Source organism: Rhinoderma darwinii, chromosome 5 (genome assembly GCF_050947455.1).
Source record: "Rhinoderma darwinii isolate aRhiDar2 chromosome 5, aRhiDar2.hap1, whole genome shotgun sequence".
Lineage (NCBI taxonomy): Eukaryota > Metazoa > Chordata > Amphibia > Anura > Rhinodermatidae > Rhinoderma > Rhinoderma darwinii.
Window position 1 is genome coordinate 231547653 of NC_134691.1, and position 7594 is coordinate 231555246.

Sequence of the window (7594 nt, forward strand, 5' to 3'; positions counted from 1 at the left end):
TAGGATGGATAGGGAGAGATTTAAGAGTGCCGTATGCGTTTGTATGTCCAAAGTGGTATCTGTATGTGGAAACATTTTTGAAGCGCTATGAGTTGTTGGGGAAGGGAGATGTGTTGAGAAATAAAAAAGAGATGTTGAGATGTATTGAAGGTAAAGAAGTGCAGTGTCCTATAAATATGGTGAGAAGGGTGAATGTAGGGAGGGTATGGAAGAGTTTGGAAACGGATGGGATAACAAATAGACAGAAAGAGATTGTATGGCAAAGTATGCATGGAGCGTTGCCTGTGAGAGAGTTTCAAAGAAATCGTGGGATTGGGAGGAGTGAAGCATGTCCAAGAGTGGGGTGTGGAGGGTGTGAAAGTATTTTACATTTATTTTGGAATTGTGATGTGGCACAGGAAGTGTGGAAGGGTGTGAGTCCTTTGTGTAAAGAGGTGGTTGGGGTTAGAAAATTGACATTTGAGGTAATAATGTTTGGTTTGGGAATGGTAGATAGGAAAAATCAAAGGGTGTGGTGTATTATGTTAGCAATTATTAAAGAAGTTTTGTGGGATGTAAGGAATTTGTATGTCTTTAGAAGAAAGGAAGTGATGGTAGAAGGGTGTTTGAGGATGATATTGGATAGAATGTATGCTGTATATGTGTTGGATAAGAAAAGGTTTGGGGAAGTAGATGCAGAGGGTATTTGGAAATTCTTGAAGTGGAGGCATGTAGTTAAAGTATAAATGGTGGGTGGTGTGAAGGGTTTAGACTAGTGTGATGGGATTGTACGATATTTGTTAAATTGTAAGATATGAATACGATTAAAAAAAAAGAAAAACCAATGACCCGATGATGAGTTTAAAAAACGCACTCAATACAGAGTGCAAGTGTGGTGAAAGATTTTGAGGTGCGAAAAATATAAGAGTTTTATATTTTTACCTCTGAGGGTTAAAAAAAAAAAAAAAAAATCTGTTCTTATCAGTTTAATATCTGATACGTCCCCTATCTGGGGACCATATATTAAATGGATTTTTAGAACAGGGAGATGGAAATAGAGCTTGCTCTGTCCACTCCACGCATTGACCTGGTATTGCAGTATTTCCAGGACCGGTGCACCCTTTCCTTATGTGTTTACTAAAATCAGATTCCAAAAGTGCTTTTTGTGTTTGCCATTGTTTTTGTCTTTCGGATGGGATCTCCCCTTTTAATCCCATTATTTCAACACCTGTTGGACAATGCATTTGTACAGTCATGTGTGATAATGAGCTAATTTATTAAATGCAATTAATTAATACATTGCCACCTCTTGTTTTGTGTCGTCTGTGTTTCTGTGTTTCCGGCATTTCACATTGGAACAGCTCATTCACCTTCCTTGTCTTCTCTCCGCCCTCCCTCCTAGGTAGGTTAAAGAGCTGCACCTGAGCCAGCCACTGATTGATGCAGCACCATAGTCAAATAGTGGAGTGGAGTAGGGGAACAGCAAACAGCCATTAAAGCAGCCAGCCCGCCCGCCCGCCCGCCCGCCCGTCACAATGGACCTACCTGTGTACACTAGATGGATGTGATGGAATGTACTGTGGTCCCTACATTTCAAGAAGAAGTAAGAATTGCAGTTGCAACAAACCCTTGCTTGCCTACAAAGAGAGCAGCAATTTGGATTTGTTACTATGTTACCTGGAAGAATAACAAACTGTGCAAGGATGGAGGTTGTAGGAGCAAGGAGAACAAGTTGTCTGTAAAGTTGGTGGATGCCTATTTTCCATTTTGCAGTCCCTTGTCTCCCTCTTGTGGCCTCCTGGAGGCAACTAGCTGTGCAAAAAAAAGACAGCCTGGGGGCCGGCTGTTGCAGTGTTGCCCTCTCAGGCAACACTGAGTGACTGACTGAGCCGCACCGTCTTATATAAAGTTCAGACGGAACTTTGCACGTGTCATAGTGGAGACCTCAGGAGCCAGAGCCAGCTTTCTGACATCATAATGGGGCCTCAGAGATAAAAGCCTGGGCCCAGGCAGTGTTGGTCAGTGCTGCTCAGCAGGCAGCACTGGACTGGATTAAAGCTGATACAAGGTGTGAAAGGAGAAGGGGTGGCAGTGGGCATGCACTTACTGCTGCTGCTGCTGCTGCTGCTGCTGCTGCTGCTGCTGCTGCCAGTGTTTGCACGGCAGGAGGGCATTTGGGCGTTGCCAGGAAGGCGTTTTTATGTCGATTCCTCCTCTTTCAGCACTGCATTATGGTGCAAGCAAAAGAAGCAAATCCTGTCTTGCTTCCTCTCCGGCCTTTATTCACCTCCCGCGTAGCTGTGAGTGTGTGTGAGCCTGCAGGGCCCCATGGAATTGCCTAGGAGTAGGCTGAATCGCTGCAAGGGGTGAACAGCAGTATTGGGCAGGCTCGGTCAACGCGCGGCACGTTCGGGTTATCGCTTCTCGGCCTTTTGGCTACGATCTGGTAGGGGAAACCTTATTGGATCAGGTCAGAAGGCTTCTTTGGGGTCCTCCTTGTGGGGGCCCCGGGTAAACAAGTTGGGATCTTGGAGGTGCGAAGGACGACGACATGGCGGTTCGAGGGGCGGAGGACACGATCCGTTTTCAGGTAAAGCCTGCTTTTCTAAAGAAAATTTTGTTAAAAGAAATCGTGGAGGAGATCATTTATGGCGTGTTGAAGCTTCGTGCATCGGATGTGGAGAGCCTGCAGGATTTTCCTAATCAAGGTACTTTTGATATGACTTTAACAAATGAATACATGTGCATGGATGCAATGGAGAAAATCAGACTAAGTACTGCAGAGATTTTGAAAAAAGTGGATATTGAACCTTTATTCAAGCAAGCAAGAAGGGTCCTGATTGTGCATATGTACAACACAAGATTTTCTGAGGAACTTTTAAAAGCATACTTGTGGCGGTTTTGTGAAGAAATTTCTGCTGGAGAGAGACTTAAAAACTCATATGGTATACCTAATGTTAAAAGGAGGTACTTGGTGGTGTTTAAAAAAGACAGGAATGCTTTGGAGGGATATTTATGTCCACCTGCTTCGTTTTCTATAACTGGGGAGAGAGGGTTTTGTTTCTTTAGAGGACAGCCAGAGTTTTGCAGGAATTGTAGTAGATATGGTCATACTAAGGACAGGTGTGTGAAGGGGGAGGTGTGCAGGATTTGTGGGAGTTCTTCACATAAGGCTGCTAATTGTGGTAGTGCAAGGGTTTGTGATTTATGTGGGTTGGCTGGTCACATGGCTAGGAAATGCCCTGAGCATGGGGAGGTTTTTACTTATGCTCAAGCTGCCAGGAGAAATGTAAGACGCAGAGTGCCAAATGTGGAGGGGTCTGGTGCCAAACTGCGGCAAACTGATGCAGGGATTGGGGCATCATCGGCTGATTTCGCTGAGGCTGGAGAACCCCAATCGCTCGGAAATGTGGGTTTTGTGGATACCGCAGGAGTGGGGCTCCCTCCCGACAGTGGGGAGTGTGAGCTAGTCCACATGGAGACTGTTCCTACAGTGGAGCAGGCATTAGACCTTCCACAGGAGGCACAATGTGCAATTGGTGATTTGGAGGTAATGATGGATGAGTTTTCTCAGGTGGCAGCTGAAAGTGATTTGGGTGTGGTAAGCCCCGTTAGTCTCCCTGATCTGGATGAGGTTGACTCAGATGACTTGTTAACGCCTGGACAAAGAAGTACTAGGAGAGCCTCTGGTGAGGATGAAAGGCCTGTGAGGGCAGTATTGAAAAAGCCAAGGTTTGATCATGCCAATAGGTATGCATGCTTATCTGTAGAGGCAATGCCTTCCTATTCAGGGGACGGTGGGGGTTTCGAATCTCCAGGTTCGCCTGTTATTGAATATTTGGAAAAAGAAGAGGTTGAGAAGTTAAAAAAGACTAGTCAGTTTAAAAAGTAGTATTGATTAAAATTATAATGGCTAAGTATTGTATAAAACTTGCTTTTATCCTTATAATGGCATTGATAGTAGCTTCCCTTAATGTTAGGAGTATAGGATCTGAATTTAGAAGGGCAGCAATCCTTGACCAATTAAAAAATGTTAAAGCTGACATCATTTGCATACAGGAGTGTGCTATTCAGATCGCTCCAGCTGAAGCTGAATGGAATTGTGGGAAATCCTTTTGGTCGGTCGGTGGTGAGAATCGGAATGAAGGAGTGGGTATTCTCCTTAAGAATAATAATATTACAGTGAGTGATTTTAGAATTATTGTACCAGGTCGTTTTATAATTTTAGACTGTGTTTTTTTAGGTCATAAAATTAGGGTTTTTAGTATTTATGCTCCTGCTGAGAAGCAGGCTAGAATTTCCTTTTTTGAGACACTTAAATTATATATGCCTGGTCGTGTTTTTACAATTGTTGCAGGGGATTTTAATTGTATCAGAGTAGTAGGGGATAGAGAAAGTGTGGCAGAGGTAAAATTGGACTTTTCTTCTAAAATTTTAAATCAGCTTATTTTAGATTTGAGATATCAGGATGCTGGAGTATCAATTGATGGTGAGGATAAATATACTTACCTGGCGGAAAGTGGAAGGGCCAAATCCAGAATTGATTTTATTTTTGCCTCTGAAGGTATAAAAACTAGAAATTGCAGACATCAGAGAAATAGTTTTTCAGACCATAAAATGGTTTCTGTTGAATTTTGTTTTAATGAGTCTCTCAGGTTTGGAAGAGGGTTGTGGAAACTAAATACAAGTTTGCTGCAGGAGGTTGGCGTATTGCAGGAATTAAAAAAGGTATTCAAATTTTGTGTTGAGAAACAATCTGATTATGTAGATTTGTTGGTTTGGTGGGATTGGGCAAAAGAAGAGATGGTTTCCCTCCTTCAAAGAATAGGTATCAGGAAGGCAAAAGAGAGGAGGGAAGAGGAAGCCCGTTTGACGAGGAAGTTGGAGACTCTCCAGAAGTTTAAAAGTGCAGGTTGTGATGTGGAGGAGGATTTAAAAATGGTAAAGGATGAGATAAAGAAAGGGTTGATGGATCGAGGGAGGCAGATTGTGTTCCAATCCAAGATAAGGCATTTGGAGGAAAACGAACAGTGTTCGAGGTATTTCTTTAAAAAAACTTTTAATGCAAAAGGGATTATTTCTTCAGTTTTAACACCTACAGGAGAAGTTTGTGGCAAGGAAATGACTACTGAGGTTTGTAGGTTTTATCAATCATTGTTTGGAGTGGATGAGGCGGCATGTGATAACGAGATTTATGACTACTGTAAAAACGTGGAGAATAATATCTTGCTTGAAGATAAAGAAAATATGACTAGTGATATTAGTGAGTCAGAAATTAAAAAAAGTATGGACGCCATGGCTAAAGATAAGACCCCAGGGCGTGATGGGCTCCCGGTTGAATTTTATCAAGAATGCTGGTCTTTTATCAAGGAACAGGTGGTGAAAGTTCTGAGATATGCATTTGATAGTGGGGGGCTTTCAACCTCAATGAGACAGGGAGTGGTGACTTTGATTCATAAGAAGGGAGATAGGAGGGAAATGAAGAACTGGCGTCCTATCACCCTCCTGAATACTGACTATAAGTTATTAGCAAAGATCATTGCAGGAAGGATGAGTCAGGTGGTAAAATATATGGTTGGTATGCACCAAACTTGCGCTGTCCCTGGGCGTAGGATATCGGACAATTTGTTGTTATTACGTGATCTGATATTTTATGCAAATGAGGTGGATATATCTTTAATATTGGAGTCAATTGACCTGGAAAAGGCTTTTGACAAAGTTTCTCATCGTTTTATGTTCGCAGTATTGAAGAGGATGGGAATACCTGCTAATCTAATGATGATAATCCAAGGGCTGTATAATGGGGTAGAGAGCCAGGTATTAATTAATGGGAACGTGAGTCCCTCCATAAAGGTTAAATCCGGTGTGAGGCAAGGGTGCCCGCTCTCACCAATTTTATTTGTGTGTGTTATGGAGCCTTTGTTTGTTAGTTTACAAAATGATAAAAAAATATCTGGTTGTTTTATTCCTGGAGGCGATGGGCATCAGGTCAAGTCACTAGGATACATGGATGACGCAGTATTTGTATGTACCTCGGTGGCCGATCTTAATCGAGCCAACTTACACCTTAGAATCTTTTGTGCAATATCAGGGATGAAAGTTAATTGGGACAAATGTCAGTTGTGTAACTTTGGCAAGCAGGTACAAGTGAAGGTGGACAGAGTGATACAGACTGATAACATTGAAGTCTTGGGAGTTACCTTTGAGAGGGATCTCAAGGGTAAACACAGCTTCTCTCTATTAGAGGCTAAAGTCGACTAGAAGCTTGCCTTCTGGAAACTGAGAAGCCTGTCCCTGAAAGGGAAGGTATTGGTTATAAAGTCGGTAATCCTTCCTTTGCTGTTGTATGTTGCTGTAATTTTCCCTCCCAACAAGTTATGGGTAAGAAGAATTACCAGAAAATTATTCGTGTTTTTCTGGAACTCCAAAATGGAGAAACTAAGACGGGAGGTGGTCATGAGGAAAACGATTTTGGGAGGGTATGATTTTCCTAACATTGATGTGTTTTTAAATCTGCACTATTTATTGTTGATTTTTAAAACTGTGAAAGGGGAAAACAGAGCGGCAGATATGATACGTTACCTGGCTGGATGGTTGATGGTGAAATGGAAATGGTGCGTAAGAGATTTAAAACGGCCGATATCCTGGAAACTGCCTGTATTTTATGTCATCTTAAAATCCTTTTATGTGCGTTTTAATCTGGGTACTGCAGGTGACATTGAGAAAAAGAAAATTATTGATATAGTTAGGAATAACGAGGTTTTATGTGAGGTTCCTTTTTTAAATAACACACAATCTGCTAGAGTTTGGAAGCTCTTTAAGACACCTGGAGTATCAAATAGACAACATGATGTGGTTTGGTTGACTTTACATAACTGTCTTCCAACAAGGTCTCTCCTCGAGAGAAGAGGTGTGGGAGTATCAGAGGTCTGTCCCAGGAGTGGTTGTGGAGGTATTGAAGATGTAAAACATGTATATTGGAATTGTAATTTTACAAAGCAGGTTTTATCACTTTTAAACCGGCTCTTAATGTTCTTATTGAAATCTAATGCTTTTAGCTATGAGAATATTTTGATTGGATGTGATTTTACAAAACTTGAAAATGTACGTATTTATTGGATTGTCTTTGCTATTTTTAAAGAAACTGTCTGGGATGCAAGAAATCTTATTATTTTTAGGAAGACTGTTTTAACTCCAAACGATGCTGTCAAACTGTTTTTATCCAGGCTGCATACTGTGTACCTCTATGACAAGAAAAGGTGGGGTGAGGTTAAGGCTGAAGGTATGTGGAATGTTAAAAAATGGAACCTGTATTGTTAACGCATGTAAAGAAATAAATTTTCTGATATGACTCATATGATGTAAGGTCTAACCGCAGTATGAAGTAGCTTTTATGTGAAATAAGATGCGGATAGTATATAAACTGATGAGTTAAAAAAAAAATAAAAAATAAAAAAAAAAATCTGTTCTTATCAGTTTAATATCTGATACGTCCCCTATCTGGGGACCATATATTAAATGGATTTTTAGAACAGGGAGATGGAAATAGAGCTTGCTCTGTCCACTCCACGCATTGACCTGGTATTGCAGTATTTCCAGGACCGGTGCACCCTTT

General features: G+C 41.4%; 1 non-coding gene and 1 pseudogene across 1 annotated transcript; both read left to right on the plus strand.

Annotated features, from left to right (window-relative positions):
• The first annotated feature begins 911 nt into the window (after window positions 1-911).
• LOC142653732 (U2 spliceosomal RNA) lies at window positions 912-1103 on the plus strand. The gene has a single exon (XR_012848648.1). It is a non-coding gene; the product is annotated as a U2 spliceosomal RNA (small nuclear RNA).
• A 6287-nt stretch (window positions 1104-7390) lies between these two features.
• LOC142654091 (U2 spliceosomal RNA) lies at window positions 7391-7594 on the plus strand (annotated as a pseudogene).